The sequence below is a fragment of the Narcine bancroftii genome, chromosome 6 (assembly GCF_036971445.1).
Source record: "Narcine bancroftii isolate sNarBan1 chromosome 6, sNarBan1.hap1, whole genome shotgun sequence".
Classification (NCBI taxonomy): domain Eukaryota; kingdom Metazoa; phylum Chordata; class Chondrichthyes; order Torpediniformes; family Narcinidae; genus Narcine; species Narcine bancroftii.
The window spans coordinates 10,195,580-10,213,238 of record NC_091474.1 but is presented as its reverse complement, the minus strand read 5'-3'; the positions used below and the strand labels follow the sequence as shown (position 1 = coordinate 10,213,238).

Genomic DNA, 17,659 nt, shown 5'->3' with positions numbered 1-17,659 from the left:
AATTAGTCAATACACTTTAGAAATTCATTAAATATTCAGCCTAAAATGTTTCAGAAGCATGTTGTGTATCAGTTGGTTAGCTTAAAGCAACACTAATTGATTTTATGCCATCAGGTTTACTGCTTTGTCTTATTCAGGTAACCATCTCATCAATTATGTAACCACGCTAATATCTAAATCTTAGATATTGCATTCAATTATAAAACAATATATTCATTACACATTAATTTGTTTACTATTTTACTACATGGTTTAATATGGTACCAATATGAATTTGATGTCAGTGCATTAATTATAAGGAAAAATTTAAATTTAAATATTTAAAATTTAGACATACTGAATTGTAACAAACCATTACAAATTACACCCAATTGACCTACACCCCCAGAATGTTTCAATTGATGGGAGGAAACCAGAACCCCTGGAGGAAACCCATGCAGACATGGGAGAGAATGTACAAACTCCCTCCAGACAGAGCGGAATTCAAACCCCTGTCCCAAATTGCCAGCGCTGTTACAGCACTGCATTAACCCTGCTGCCCCAGTAATATCTCCTTTTTATTTGTGTAAATGAAACAAAAAAAAAATTGAAACATAACAATAAAAGTTCTTTAGTCATAACGAGAAGGAATTAATTTCCAACTATCATCGTAAAATTATCTCATTTCAAAGAAAGTGAGAGGGCTGGGCAGTTGGGCTGAGTGGAGAAAATGGTCATGAGAAATAAACTGAAAGCTTATTTCTGCTCCTGTGTCTTATGGTCTTAAAAATTGATTCTTATTAATTGATCAAAATAACTTGGGTGTCAGATCACAAGAGATATATAAGAAATAGTAGCTGGAGTAAAATGAAAATCTGCAGATGCAGCGATTGCAGTGAAAACACAACGCTGGAGAAACTCAGCAGGTCAAACAGTGTACTTTATGTAGCAAAGTTAAAGATACACAATCAATGTTTTGGTCTTGAGCCCTTCATCAAGGTATGAGCAAATTGTAGGCAAGCGCCAATATAGATGGTAAATAGTTGAAGCTACAGCTCTGATTCCTGTAATATTCAAGCAGTTTAGAGTTTGCCATATTGAAAACAGCCCATTGATTCTAACTCCCCTTTAATTGCAGTGAGCTAATCCTTTATCCATGTTCATGTCATGCTCCCATATCCATATCCTTGCATTGGTGACAATTTATACCTTGTGCCTACTTACATTTTGCTCACACCTTGATGAAAGCTCAAGCCCGAAACATTTATGTATCTTTGCTATAAATAGTAGCTGGAGTCGGCTCTGCCATTGAGTGAATTTATTGTCAATCTGATCTTGGGCTTCAATACCCAGACATTTCACCTCATTATGTACTTTGTCAAATTTTGATTATTCACTACACATCATTTGCATATTGTTGAGCACACACATCTTCCATTGAAACTATCTTTATTTGGTAATCAAATATAGCTACAATCCATTTGTTCATTAATATACATGGTAAATAGTGGAGGCTACAGTTCTGATTCCGGGCCACATTGAAATCTGCCATTGATCCCAATTCCCCGTTAACTGCAGTGAGCTAATCTTTTATCCATGTTTTTGTCACATTCCCAAGTCCATGTGCTCTTACCCTGCATGATGGGTGATGTATAGATCAGCAATTTATGTCCTTTTTATTTTTAGTTAAACCAAAATGTTTGGAATTTGGATGATTTCTAATTATTCATGGTTCTTATTAATTCAAAATGAAATAGGATATATTAAATCATCATATTTGTTTATGCCTATTTTGAGAGGTATTGATTTCATCAGACAGATTTTGGAGTTTGTTAAAGACTCTTTATGCAAACAATTGAAGAGAAAATGAGATTTACATTTTTTTTGACTCTCAAGTTATGATAATGCCAAGCCAATTCAATTCAAACCATGCCATTTTTAAGGGAGGCAATTGCTGCAGTCAGTACAATAACCTGAAATTAATAAATCAATTGTCCCCAAGCAGTTCACGTGTATTATTTGATGCAAAGTCTCTTAAAGAGATAGCAAAATGTATTGTGAAAGGTTAGGAGAAAGTGGAGTAAAATGGTGGATAGACTTTGAGAATAAATGGCAGAAGTTTACAGGCTTGGCAGATGAAGGGAGAATTAAAAGTGAGGGTACTTAAAAAGCAAGAACTGAAAGATGCTATACGTTTTGAATTTATGAATGATAATAAATGTAAAAGGGAGTTTGGAGTGATTTGGGGAAGAGATTTTAAAGTGGTTGTAAATGGATCCATGCTGAGTTAGAGATGTGGGGAGTAAAGTTGAATAGTCAACTTTTTCATGCAGAGCGTGATGGAATGAGTTGCCAGCTGAAGAGATGAATGTGGCCTCCATTTTGACATTTAAGAGAAATTTATATAAGTTTATGGATGGGAGGGGTATGGAAGGCTATGATCTGGGTGCAGGTCAATGGTACTGGGCTGAATAATAGTTCAGCATGGACTAGGGTCTTTTTCTGTACTGTTGTTCTATGGCGATTATACTCACAGGGAATGTACCAAATTGTATTTTTAGTTGGCTCTTCATTAGATAGCAATCAGACTCTTACAGCCTGACTGTGATTGATGAATGTGGCATTACCCAATTGCAGGGCAGTGCAGAATTGAGTCACATCTGCCTTGAAATATTTCCATGAACTGTCAGAAAAAAGTACAAGTATGCATGGAATTATATATTATGTTGTTTGGTGTTGAATCTTTATTGTTCAGTAAATTTTCATTTAATTTAGTAACTATTTGTATTTCCAACATTTTTTTACTAAATATAAATTATTTTTTGAGACTTGTAATCTGTACATAATTGTTTTCAATTATGGACCCACTTAATCACAATTTTTAATAACATTGATACGTTGAAATGGAAGTAAAGATTAGACAGTATTTTTGCAAAAGATCTAGGAATGATATTTGACTTTCAACATTTGTCATTCTGGTGCTTTGAACCCCACGTTGCCATCCTGTAAATGATAAGCCACACAACTGTGTGTGCATTGACATTTATTTAGGGTTGATTTAGAAACTCAGAACATGGTTAACATCAATAGTGGACTATTTCACACTGGAATGGTAGAACGACCAACTTGGGCAATGCAGCTTACAAATAATAAAGTGAAATAACGTTCAGGTCACTAAAAACAAATGGTCGACCTCAGAATTCAACGGAGTCAGTCATGCAGTTAGTTGCCGAATGGTCAAGGGTGGTATGTGACTGTCCCATTTCAGGAAACAAACCGCGACACCCACCTATGCATAAAATCTCTGACTTCTGGAATCATGCATTGTCTGGTCTCCTCCCACTCGAGTTGCCCTTGTGTGATCATTCTTCACAGCAAAGTTTAAAATCACCATTTCTGCCTTTTAGGCATTAGGTTTTAACGCAAGGGCGAGGAAAGGGGTGGGGGGTCATTCGAGCTGTAAAGTTTGTAGACATTGCGCTTGCTGTTATGCCTCATGGTTCACCCAGACACACTAGACTCGATCTCTTTATCAAAAGGCCCTTTCAGGTGGCCAATTGCCCCCCATGTAAAGCCGCGTGTTCAGGGAACATGCGGCTGGTTTGAGGCCACCTGAATGTGCAAGAGGCGAGCTAGGTAACCCTCCTCCGAGAGGGATACTCGGCTCCACTCAGTGCCCCCCCACCCCCAGCCCACCTGAATGCAGCGGGCTGAAAGCGGATGTTGAAGGGTCAGGCTGCTGATCACAGCCGACCCTGGGCAGGAGCCGAGGGCGCTCAGAGCCGCATCCTGTGCAGCGGTGCCCTTCAGGTGGCCAGCGTTGCGCTTTAAACGCTGCCACCTGAACGGCAATTTAAAGGGGCCGCTTCTGCTTCTTCAGGCGCGATCTTTGCGTAGAAAGCACCTTCAGGTCGCTGAATCATCCGCGCATGTAACAATAGATAGAATTTGCCATTGATAACGGGTACTTTAAAACTCCTTTAAGAGAGTCCAACTTTTCCAGTCCAACCCGAGGCTGTTCTACACTCCAACAGTTTCTTAAAACTTTTCTGCAAACTCTCATCCAAAAACACGAACAGAGAAGGGTTCAAGCAAGAATTGGCGTAACTGAGGCTGGTGATAAAATAGGCGATCCCGACGACCAGCGGCGTCTCCTGGACGCGACCATGGTGGTCAGGTGGAAGGGGCTCCAGCAGAAGAGACACGCCGCCGGCACCATGAAGACCATCAGCGTCCCCTTCTTCTTCGCTTTGGCGTTGGAGCTCAGGTGCAAACACAGATGGTCGAGACCGGGATGGCGAAGGCGAGGATGAGGGGAGAGACGCGACCCCCCCCCCCCCCCCCCACTTTCAACCAGACGCGCTCCAGCCTGGGAAACACCAGCGCGCAGCTTTTCCTGGCCATCGGATCGCGAAGGGCGAAGCGATGAGACGAACCAGGACCCAGACGCCGAAGCCGACGAGCTTGGCGGCCCCTGTGAGTCCGCTGTGGCAACTTCTGGGAGCGGACAGTGGCTTCCACCACCAGGTAGCGGTCGATACTCCTGACGGTGAGGAAGTCAATGCTGGAGAAGATGTTGGGACAGGATCAGCTTGCACATGGTCTCCCCGAAGGGCCAGTCGTGGAGAAGGTGAGAGGCAGGACGAGGGTGAAAACATGTTGGTCATCCTGGGAGCTTTTAAAATCACGTCCATCGCCGGTCAGTCCAGCAGCACAGATCACGGGATAGAGGACGGGTCACGTCCATGCAGGTGAGTGCCCGTCTCCTTGGAGGACCCAGATAAACCCTGCGAGTCGGAGCAAGATCTAGAGAAGATCCTCGGGCTCCAACTGTTTCCCATCCTGAGGGCCGATGAGCTGCAATTGAATCGATTCCAAAACAGGTATCGTTATGCTGGATTAAGAATCGCGTCCCCCCACCAGTTATTCAGGGCGATGGTGATGAAATGAAACGGACACATTTACCTTCTCTGACTCGCTCTCTTTCCCTTCGGCACAAAATCCTTGCGAAGGGGGCCAGAGGTTCCTCAAGCGGCTGCTGGTAACGTAACCTTCCAGCGGCAATGAAGTCTCTCTCTCTGTTAGAAGTTGGACGGTGCGTTAAATCGCGTTACCGAGGCACAGTTACACATCCCAGAAGTTTATCAACTATCCTAACGTCGATGCCTCAATCCCGAGGGCCCCATGAGATGCCATGCAATCAATATTGAACAACGATCATTCTCATGGACTCCTTGGTAAATATCCCACTCACTTGAGAATTTTCAACAGTTTGTACATCTGTTGGGGGGGAAACATTTCATCCGAGGCCACTGAAACACAACAAGCTAGTTTGTTTTTACTTAGTCGGATGCATTGCTTTCAAAAGTTTGCAGCAGACCGAGGTCCGGCAGGCAGGGGACAGGAACTTCAGCGAAGCCTGCTCTGCCCAAATGGGACCTGTCCAGCAATGTTGGAGGAGCTGCGTGACGTGTAATCGGGACGCCTTTGGAACCGAACTTCACGCTTCCATCCATGGCACTTTATTTTTCATTTCAATCGACCGCACTAAACAGCTCGAAAACTTTGAATTTAAAAACAAAGGCTCATCAGTATTGCATCAACTTCAGGTTACTCGGTTATGAAGTTGTTGGTATCTTAACATGTATTTGTATTTGACTAGCAAGCAGCTTCTAACTTCAGTGATTCAATAAAGGTTGGTTTATCACAGCTGCTCTCTATTTGTATGGGGGGGGGATGTTGATACTCTCTGCATCTGCTAAGAGTGGTCAAATTTTGTACAGAGCATATTAAATTCATTGATCAGACAGGTAAAGAACTGATGAATCAAAGATGCCGAACCATTCTCTGAAATTGGACTGACACCATCGGACCCCTCAACAACAAACTCGATCAGACACTCATTTAAGGTCTCTTGTGCACTTTACTGATTTCTTTTCCCTCTCTGTATTCAACAGTTTGTATTCATGATCTGTTTACAGTTCTTTATTTGTTTACAAGTGTATGTGGTTAACGGGTTTTTTTATCCTCTGGTCATTCTGCCTTGGCCTGCAGGAAAAACAATCTCAGGTTTGTATGTGATGTCATGATTGTACTTTGACAGGAAATCTGAATATTACATGTCAGGTATTCTGTCAAATACAGTGAGAACAGGGTGAAACCAAATAACCAATTGAGATGGAGAGAATAGAACACTACAGCACAGTACTGACCCTTTATGCATTCAGACCATGGAGAGCGATGGTGGCCAATTGTCTCAATACATGACAAGTAATGAGATGCAACTATTATAATGTATCAAAATAAAATGGACTACTTCTCCAATTAAAAAAAGAAAATGGTGAAAAACAACCTCAGCAGGTGAGAAGGATTGCAGACCAGAAACCTTGACTGTCTCTTTCCACAGATATTATCTGGCCTGTTAAATTTTCCCATTTTCTGTTTTTAGTCCACTTCTTGGGTATTTATCATTTGGAGGAGTTATTGCTTCTAAATACTATAATGGAAATGATTATTGAATGAAATTGATTCAAGCCCATGACCGTATGCAACATAATGATCATGAAATAAGAATCACTAATGTATAAATACAAAATTCACTCTGCCTATCTCTTCTCCATACCTGTTATTACATGTAGTTATGTCCTCCAATTGTACCAATTGGTTTTGTCGTCTGAGAATTTCTTCTTCATTCTCCTCTTTGAGGAGCTAATAGGGAGGGCCAGAGATGGACACAGCTCAGGACAGCACATGCAAAACCCTCTCACCATCAAGAACATCTTTGGAGAACGATGCCACCAGAGAGCAGCAGCAATCATCAAAGATCTACATCGTCCAGCACACTCTCTGTTCTCACTGCTGCCATCAGGAAAGAGGTATAGTACCACAAGACTTGCACCCCTAGTCTCCTCAACAACAAACTCATTCAGCCACTCATTTAAGGACTCTTACTTTTACACTTCACTAATTGTTTTTTCTCTGTATTGCATTCAGTTTGTTTACATTTCTTTATTTGTTGACATTTAAATGTTGACTACAGTTTTGTTTGCATTACCATTAAGTGGTAATTCTGCCTTGCCAGCAGGTAAAAGAATCTCAGGGATGTATGTGATGTCATGTATGAACTCTGACAAATAAATCTAAAATCTGACATCTGAATCTGATGGTAGTGCACAGGTGGAAATGGACGGAAGAAGCATTTGACAAGTTCCTGCATTGGAACTTTATCAAGAAAATAAAAATGAGTCCAAAGGAAAGTAGCAAGATGAATTAAAAATTTGCTCAATGAGAAAAGAAATATGTAAGTTGATTTTGTGACAGGAGTGCAGCACAAAAAGAATTTCTGAAGGATTGTTCCAGAATCCATGTTTTTTGTCCTGCATCTTGGTAAGTCCAACCTTATTATGTCATATTCCACAGTTTCATTGATAATGAGGAGAAAACGTTCTAAGTTGAACAAAGCTATTAACAGTCTGATTTGATGGACTTAAAAATAACAGATGGAATTCAATCCAGAACAACTGAGCAAATCGAGCAAGGTGAGGGGGTACACATTAACTGAAAGCATAGTAAAAACATGGAAGCCTTGTAGGATCTTGGAGTGTGCCTAAAGATCCCAGAATGAAAGAGATGTTAATAGGGTAGTTAAACACATGGGGTGGGGGGGAGGGGGTCAACTGATATAACAGAGCTGAATGAAATACTAGACAAACCACACCTGGACTGTTATATCCTGGTCACATTAGATGGATAACAGCGGGATGGCAAGATGTGATGAGGGGAACACAGTGGCGGTGGGGATTTGCCAAGTTTGAAGAGTTTTTTTAGAATTGGATTAACAGCACAGCAACAGGCCCTCTTGGCCCAAGGGTTCATGCTGCCCAATTACACCTAATTGACCTACAGCCCAAGGACATTTTGAATGGTGGGAGGAAACCGGAGCACCTAGAGGAAACCCACGCAGCTCAAGGAGAACAGCAAGGATTTGAACCCCAGCCCCAGTTGCTGGCGATGCAACAGCATTGCGCTAACCGTGACGCCCAAACTTGTGCCCTGTGTGACGCTTGAACTCACGACTTTCAGATTGTGAAACTGACATGCTGCCAACTGCACTGATGAGGCTCATTTATGGAGTGGGGACAATTAAGATGGGGTTATTGTTTGCAACAAAAGTGGTTGAAGGGGGATTTAAAGGGTGGCATGGTTGGTGTCGCGGTTAGCGCAATGCCTTTACAATGCCAGCGATTGGGACACAGGTTCAAATCCAGCGCTGTCTATGTGGGTTTTCCCCAAGGGCTCTGGTTTCCTCTCACCCTTCAAAATGTTCTGGGGAGTAGGATGGCATGGGCTTGTGGGCTGAAATTGCTTGTTACCATGCTGTATGTCCAAAAATTAAAAGAAGTTAATTGAGGTGCACAAATTATAAGTGATATAGATAAATAAATAGCTTTCCCCTCGGTGATAGTCGATAACTAGGCCACATAATCTTATTGGTGGAAGGATTAGAGGGGTAATTAAAAATAACATATCCATTGGGCGGTAAGGGTTTGGAAATGGTTATGAGTGAAAGGACAGTGGAGGCATAAACTCTCAGCACCTGAGCTAAATCTCTAAAGATTCAAAATTACCCAGCTGTTTATTTTTTTGACCACCTTTCATGTTTCAATTTTTTTTGGATTAATTTGTCCCCGAACATGATCTGCTTTCATCTTTGAGCTTTTTTTAAATTTATGAAACAATTCCAATCTTGACTGATTAACATGCAATTATGGAAAGTTTCAGCTTCAAATGAAAAAAAATAACGTTGTCCACTTCACTATGAAAGAGTAAATCCATTTGAGGAAGAGTCCCTTGGTTTCATTATACAATTACTTTAGGATGTTTAACTATTCAATAAATGTACCAAAAGTGTGTTTATAAAGAATCTACAATCTTGCTTAGGACATTTATTCAGGAAGGTTATTTGTAAATATCATGTGATTAATTCAAAATTTTGGAAGAGAAAGCCACCAGCTCATTTGCATTTGTTCTCTTACTGCTCATGTAAAACACAGAGGAATTTAAGTTGCAAATCTGTTAAGTGGATCAAAAATAGACGTCAGACAACCTTTGGTTCCAGTTGAGATTATGTGGAATATATTGAACAATTATAATGTTTTCCATTTTGGAAATGTTGAACTTTGTAAGAATCTAATTAGAAATTAATTTACTGTTACCTTTATATCCGTGACCGAGTCATAGAGAACAGACAGAACATTTTTCTGCACACAATGATCGACTTTGTCTTATTCTAATCCTTAATGCTGAGGGGGACCTTGTGAGCAATAAAATGCAGCAGGTTTCTTTCTCCTGATGTCCAGATAAAAGCAAAATCAAAAGTTTATTGTCAGCTTTTAAGTCAGATCCTCAAATTACAATCAACTTTATCACTTGCTGTGAAAAATCATATTGTGGTCTGCCATTAATGTTTTTTTTTTACTATTGATGTCAAACTGTTTGTGGTTTTAAAAAAAGAACAATACACATTTTTCCTGTGTAACATCTGCAAGAACAGTTCATATGAACATGTCAGAGGGACCTGGTGTATTGTTTGAGATGAATTTCTGAGTTGCGTGAAGTTCTGTTCAATGTGGGAAGGGTACATTACAGCACTTACTGCAGGTAAAGATGTGTGCCATGGGATTCTGAATTAACTGAGGTTATGGAGGCATGGGAACCTTCAACTTCCACTGCAAGATATATCAGTTCTCGTAGCAAGGTGAACTAATTGTCATATTCAGCTGAAATCTGAATCAATCCATCACTCATGATTAAAAGAAAGAAATATGAAACTCGATCCATTTCAATAGCTATTCAGGAGTAAAAAAATCAGTCTCAGCACAGATACTTCTTAAAAAAAAGGATTGCGTCAAAATGTTACCATTTAGTAGGTTTTTCTATTTGATTTACATGAAGTTTGACAGCCCCTTGTGCCTGCATAGAGATCCATATAAAATGAATTTCACCTGCCATTGACTCTTCTAATCAACAAATAGAACTATTCTTTTAAAATGATATTGGAAATTTCAGAATGGCTAATGCATATAGCTATTTATTAGGACAAAGAATTCCATATAATTTTAATCTTACATAAAATTAATGACTCTTAAGAGTAGCTAATGTTGCAGAGAAAACACAGCAATAACATCAGCCAAATTAGGATAAACCGATAAAATTTTGGCCGCAGCAAAAATGTTCCAGAAGTACAGATGTTCACCCATAACTTCTCGGGATTTTCCAAAGCAATTAAAATCCAATGAATTTGAAAAATTGTTGTCATGAGTGTGATTCCACAAGTGGACTTGTGATAAATGAGCGTTGGCAGACCAAGAGGGAGAGGGGTAAAGAGAGATTTTAATAATGGGACTTGTTTTCATAGAACCAGGGAGTGGCCTACCCACAACAGTCAGAGATTCACATTTCGTGAGTAGATTGGCGTGAAATGATTTTCCTGGCTGTCAGGAAAGGAAGCAGATAAATGGAAATCTCAGTAAAGTATTTGAATCTAAATTAGTGGTTTTCAAACCCCCCCCCCCCCCCCACCTACCCAAACTCGCATTCCACCTTAAGCAATTCCTGTACCTTAAGTACTCTGTGATTAATAAGGGATTGCTTAAAGAAAAAAGTTTGAAAACCACTGTTTTAATCGTACCTCATTGACTCGTTATGTGCATGGTTTCAAAACTCCAGAGGAAACAGGCCAATGACAATTTTTCTCAAGCAAAATATTTCAGTAACAAGTATTTATTAAGTACATTATCTATTTATTAGTGTTCTGCAAAATAGTCTATGACTGGCAATGGCATGGGCTAAACCAAGTTAATTAGCTGTGACTGAAATATGAAATTATGTCTTTTGATGTAAGCATATATTAAGGGAAATAATCGGTCATGAACAGTAATTCATTTCTGAGAGAAAAATTATGTTAGAAACAAAGTGAAAGAAAAGCTTGTAGTAAATGTAGCTAAAGTTATTTCTGGAAATAGATCTTGAAGATGAAATATTGGACTCAATTTTTAAGCAAATTATTATGTTAGGTAAGTGCTTCCCACAGGAATACAGACACTAGCATCATAAATGATTCCCATCCTTCTCATTAATTACCAATACATGAGTATGAATTAGTGAATAGAGTTATTGAAGAATTGTTCTCACCTTTCTGGATAATGAATTTTATTTTAATTATATTTTTGGCACAAGTATAACATCCTGAAGTTCGTGTAGCATATGAAGCATGGAACAAACACTATATTTCAATCATAGTTAGAGCTGATGCCAGCTACTTCCACTGTGCATCTGCACCTAATAATTTCTGAAACTACATTTCTAGTCCCTGAATATATTATCAAGAAGATTGCTTACACACACAATCATACACACTTACAATGTCCTATTGCACAGATGAACAATAAGTTTGACAAACCACTACAAGCTGCTCAATACTCGGTGGCTTTCTACCTCCCACCCCCCAGACAAAGATATAAAGATAAATTCTACAAATCTAAAATAAAAATAATCGACTGCACAGCTGGAAAAAGCTGAAACACAAAGCAGGTGAGCGAAGGGAGCTTTGCATTTGTGTTCTGGCTCCTTCCTCATTGGTTGTTTAAAAAATTGCAACTCACTTTTAGTTTGAGCTTGAAGAAAATGCATAATTTTGCCATTAGATTATGCAGATGATCCTGTACACAAATTGAATGTTTAGAGTAGTTTTCACTGTACATATCAGTGATGACTTTGATTTCTTGTCAGATGATTTCCAGAGCAATGTCTACCAAAGTCATGAACTGATATTTTTCTTTCCTCTTAGATAGACATCTTAGTGGGACCAAAGCCATCCTACTCATTGGATTTAAGTAATTTCATGCAATCAATCTTTATATTAATTTCAAACTAAGTCGGACAAGAAAATAAACTAAGAAAATCCCACAGGATAACGATTGAATATTTATGTAAAGAGCTGTATATCTTTGGAATTCTCTGTCTTAGAGATCTATCAGTATTCAGTCATTCAATTTAAATCTTAGCTGACATCTTATCCACCAAGGGAGCAAGGATCCATGAGGATTAAATAGCCGGTTCTGTCAAAGGAATACAAAATATGGATTATATTTCAGTTATATTTTACAGAAAAGGATGAAATCAATTTCTTCATCTGCTGAGGTCCAAATTTAACATGTGACCACCTTGTGTCCTTTTTGTAGCAGGAGTATTTTAAATGACTCCCTAAATATGATGTGTAAAGCAAAGTACAGTCTTCTGCATTCATGAGGCTGAACGTCACAGGAAGACAAAGTGGCTAACCAATTTGCTTCAACAATTTCAGTTCAAACTCTTTCCAATTAATATTTTAGTTTAATAAATATACTTGTTCGTTAACATTACAATAAAATTTCTAGCATGTAGATGACTTTAATTGTTAATTTAATACAAAGCCAGATTGCTTTATACTTTATACATATGTTTCATAAGTAAATTGGAATGAAATACCTTTGGGTATAAATAATCAACGTAGGACAAAAAACCCTTTCTGTCTCCATAAGTGTTTAAAAGCTTTAGAACAATTTTAACATCTTTGTACTGATGTAGGAAATATTGAATTTTACTAAGAAACTGTTCCATGGATTATGAATAAATTAAATAGTGAATTCTCTTAATTAGATTTAAAGGTGAATGAAGGAGCCGAAAGGGAAGCACAAGGACAGCTTCTTCCCCGCTGCCATCAGATTCCTGAATAATCGATGAACAAAGACACTGCCTTCCTTTTCATGCATTATTTTTTTAATCTTAATGTTGTAAGATGGTTATAATATGAATGTTTGGTCTACGATGCTGCCACAAAACATCATGACTTGTTTCATGACAATAAATTCTGATTCTGAATCTGATTCTAAACTAGCTGTTGTACAAATGTCAGTTTATTAGAAATATTCCTCTTTGCCAATGGCATTAGCTTGAGCCACCTCTTAACCCACCCTTCCTTCTGCTCATTTATATTATGCGATTCATCCTCAGTAACCTCTTCTAACTGCAACCCATAATATTCAAAATATCAATTTCTTATGTGGTGCTTGCAGGGTGAATAAGTGATAGCCACATTACAGAGGAATCCTCAAAAACTTTGCACTCCCCACATATTTTTCAAGCTATCAAGCAGTGTTTTCTTTCCATGTTAGACTGTCTCACAGAAAATTTGCAGGTCAAGTTGGACAGCATAGAGGAATCTGTCTGCAATTGGTAATAGCTCATTGTGTATGAAAGCAAAAGGCAGTTCAGTCATCAAGGAGCTTTTGCAGTGCCTGATTAAAGTAATGTGGGGCAAATATTTTAAAGGGGTCCTGAATAGTGCCAGCTGGCATATGCGCAGTGAGGGTGAAGCACTTGTACTGAAATTACTCCCCTCCTCTCCCATCCCTTCACCTCCTCTGTTAAAACTTGCACATTTCGTAAAAACAAAACACAGTAGCAGCTGGTGGCATGCATGATCAATGGCTGCCTTCGCTACCCATAATCCTCCACACAGCTGAAACCACTCTGTGTTTCCCTGGCGCTGACACTGGCAGAGCGGTTCCAGCTGTGTGGGGAATGATGGCTAATCAAGACTGCCATTTCTCCTGCATTGAGCCTTCGCCGTGAGTTGCCGGGAACAATATGTATTAATAACCCCGATTAAATTTAAGGTTAGTGATTTTAGCCAATTATCACCTTTAAATGGGGTTATTAACACAGAAAATGAAACTCATAGTAAACAAATGCTGGGGCCCTTGAAATTACGGGACCCTTAGAATTTGCTAGTCTCACTTCTACGTTAATCCAGCCCTGAGCTTTTGGCAAATGACAGTGAGTTGTGAAGCCTGTGGATAGACCTAGACCAGCTTCATTGGTTCCTTAGACTGCTGCTCGGCTTCTGGAATCCACCCTTTCATTCAATAGCCAACCACAATCAAAGACATAATTATTCTGTGACTTTATTCTGCTTCAGCGCAATTACTTACTTGATGTTATGATGTACATTTTTAGAGAGTAACCCTTGCACCCAAGAAGCTTGCTGCAATGGAATTGAGGATTGACACATTAGACACCAAGACAATTAGAAGGAAACGGAGCCCAAATCTATAGAATTTCCTGCCTCCCATCACATTGCAACTGTGGATTGGGTGAATGAAAACCCCTGTTGCCCCAATGTACATTGCAATCATTAAAATAGAGTCTTCAAAACAATGGAAGCATTATAAATTATTCCTTGTCCTCCAGGAAAAGTCTGTGATCCTAACAAAGCTCAAAATTCTGTCCCCTAATTGTGTTCTCAGAAAAGGCAGTAAAGTGATTTGCCTTGATTAAGATGCTTGATGAAAATAGATTAATTTAAGAATGACTATTTCAAATTTACCATATTTTTATTCGCATATAAGACCCATGGGCACATAAGACCCCCCCCCCCCCCCCCATTTCAGTAGGGAATATTAAGAAAGGTTTTAGTGTATTTCCAGGTAAGTAAAATGTTTTTAATTCAGTTCTCACTCACTTTGCTGTGAGGCTTCTCCTTGGTAGTTCACCCAACCCCAGGGCCCGGGGTCCCCACCAGCAACCCACAGGCATTGGCGATGTTAGTGAACGGGTTCCTCCTGCACCTCTTGCATTCCTGGTGGGAGCCTGCCATGGTCGGCCTTCTCACTGGGAGAAGTGAGTGGCGGCGGCGGCTCAGGAAAGCCCAGGCCACCCAAGGGAAGGTGGCCCGCAAAGCTGCGGGCCCACTTCCTGGATGGCCACAGCACTTCTGCAGGCTTCTTGAAGCTGGATGAGTAGCCAGCGATCTGCTCAGCAGATATCGTGGCAGTGCCAGGTGGATAGCGGAGGAATCCCTCCCTCCCTGATACTGGGGCAATGCCATAATATCCTAATTTCAACCTCGCTTATAAGACCCAGGGGGTATTTTGAGCCAATTTTTGGGAAAAAAGTAGGTCTTATATGCCGTCAAATATAGTAATCTCCAAGCTTTAGTTATGTAGTTCAGTAGACAATTTGCTTTATACAATGCAAAATGAAATGAAATCCCAAGGTATTCATTATCCCAGTACAGTAACTATGGCTTCCTGTACTGTTCCCACATGGTTAAATGTAAGTGTGACAAACACCTCATTTTCTGCTTGGACAAGTTACATCTTTTGAATATGAATAGAAAACTGAACAATTTCAGGTAATTCGCATTTTCTGTTTGTATCAGAATTGACCATTTTTTCCATCATTCTCCACACAAAATGATGCACTTCACTTCCAGAATTCTACTTTAAATTTCAGGTTGAGCAACAGATCTGACCTGCACTTCACAGCTTTACATGCCTCTTTGTTAGTTCTCTCTTACTCTAACCACCCTCATTAGTCTATTGACCAGATGACTCCAGAAACAGAAAAATCTTGGCAACACTCCCCTCACATTATCAAAGATATTTTTGTTCCTATTCATTACACTCCTCTACCCTGCAACTTAAAATTAACCTGTTTTCTCGCTTGACTTCTCCTCAGATCCTGCTGAGCATTTCCAACACTTTATGTTTTTATTGCAGATTTTCAACATTTGCTATTTTTGATTTGAATTTATGAAATTGGAGATTTCTTCTGATTTACTTTCTACTTTGCAACATGGCCTATTGTTTTTAAGGACCACACACATTTTCAGCACCTATTTCTCAGGCATCATTTTCAGTCTGGTAGATTTGTTGGAATCAACAACAATGAAGCTTGGTGCCTTTTATAGGTTGTCCACGAATGATTAATTGTTCTCCTCCACAGTGAACCAAACAGTTAATTGACACTTCACACACCGTCCCAATGATTCAAATGGGGAGAAATTTACAGTGAGTTGCATTTCAGGAATCAATTCCCACATCACACAATGAGTAGAATTAAAGGCATGCATTGGTATTCCTTGAGAATGATAATGTGTCCAAGGTGCTGCATATCGTGCATCTGGAAATTTGAATACCATTTGACAAGATGCATGACTAAAGTGAAAGGTCATAAAATTGAAATGAAGTTGTAAATTGGATCACTAATTAGCTGATGATGAGAAACAGAGCCATTATTAATGCCATTTGTCTAATTGGACAGCTGTGACCAATGGGGTCTCCCCAGGTATTGGCACTACATTCCATGCTGTTCATTTATTAGTGACTTTGAAAAATATTATAGTGGTAAACTTATACTTTTATATTATAGGAATATCAAACTCTTCATAACATTTCAAAAAGATTGATAATTATTCAGCAGTGAGGTGAACAGATATTAATTGGCATTTGTCATTATATCACCCATGTACTAATATTACACCCATCTGTTTTATTTTAACAGGAGACAAACTACTGATATGTGTTGATTACCTCACACATCACTCTCATGTTAGAAGACTCACACAGCACTGGTCAGTGGTGATGAAGTCATAGAAGTGGGTCTCCAGCTGCCAGTTGTTGCCCAGCATTAGTGCGGTGACCAGAATAATTCACAAAACTTCAAGTTTGGCTTAACCGATGCTTTGTAAAGTTGCAAGATAACATTCCAACTCTCATATTTTCCAAGCCTGTATCACACACTTTCTTTAACATCCTATCTTGTGGAATCTATGGACTTGAATCACAAGATGTCTCTGTTCATCAACATTCTTTAATGCTTTACCATTTAATATTTTATCTTAGTTTTATTTTACTTTCCAAGATGCATCACCATGTACTTGTTGAGAATAAATTCCATCTCCTAATGCTGCACTCAACCTTCAATCTTAGCTATATCCTGCTGTAGCCTTAGACAACCTTCCTTGCTATCCATGGCACCGGCAATCTTCACGTCATTTGCAAACTTGCCTCCTGCAATCACATCCAAGTTAAATTTCAGACTTATTGTCAGAGTATATACATAACATACAACCATGAGATTCATTTTCCTGCGGGTAAGGTGAATGACAGAACCAGACTTGAAGTTGGCAGTGTGGACCTGTCTGCAGTGGCTACACCTGACCACAGTTGCTGCAAGAAATTAGATATTTGGAACCATGTACAACATTTAATCAGAGGAAAGAGGACATTGAACTGCAGGAAGTCGTGTATTGCCTATGAAACATATTTGGTTACATATGAGATGGTATGTCTTAGGTCAAAAGAAAAGCTATCCTATTGAAATAGACCAAAAAGCATTGTGTGATGGGGTGAAGCAATTTATATTGCAGCAGCCTAGACTGAATAAAGGTACAGTGGATAAGGTGCAAGACCAATATTGTATGTGAGAAATGACTTGTATCACGTAGGCAGTGAAACATAAAACATAATCTGGTGAGAAAACAACTAAAAGTGGTGTTAATGAGTACAGCTCAATCACTAATAACTATGGCAGAATAAAACTGAAATCATAAATTTTCTACAATTCCAGGCATCTTTTATTACTCTTTTTCCTGCACAATATTATTGAACCATGTAATTCTCAGCTAGCCCTTCAGGATCCTTGTCAAATTGTATCAATGAACTGCCCTGCCACAGAACACAATGGTGATTTGCAGTGTAGGAGAGTGAACCATGATTCACCAAAGACCTGCAATAAGTTGAAAGATGTGGCCCAAGTTCTCCACAACTATTTTTCTGAGCATCAGTATTAACAA

The 17,659-nt window shown here is 39.3% G+C and overlaps 1 pseudogene; it reads right to left on the bottom strand.

The window, feature by feature from the left end:
• Positions 1-3,959: 3,959 nt before the first annotated feature.
• On the bottom strand, positions 3,960-4,707 carry LOC138737276 (neuropeptides B/W receptor type 1-like; annotated as a pseudogene).
• Positions 4,708-17,659: the final 12,952 nt, after the last annotated feature.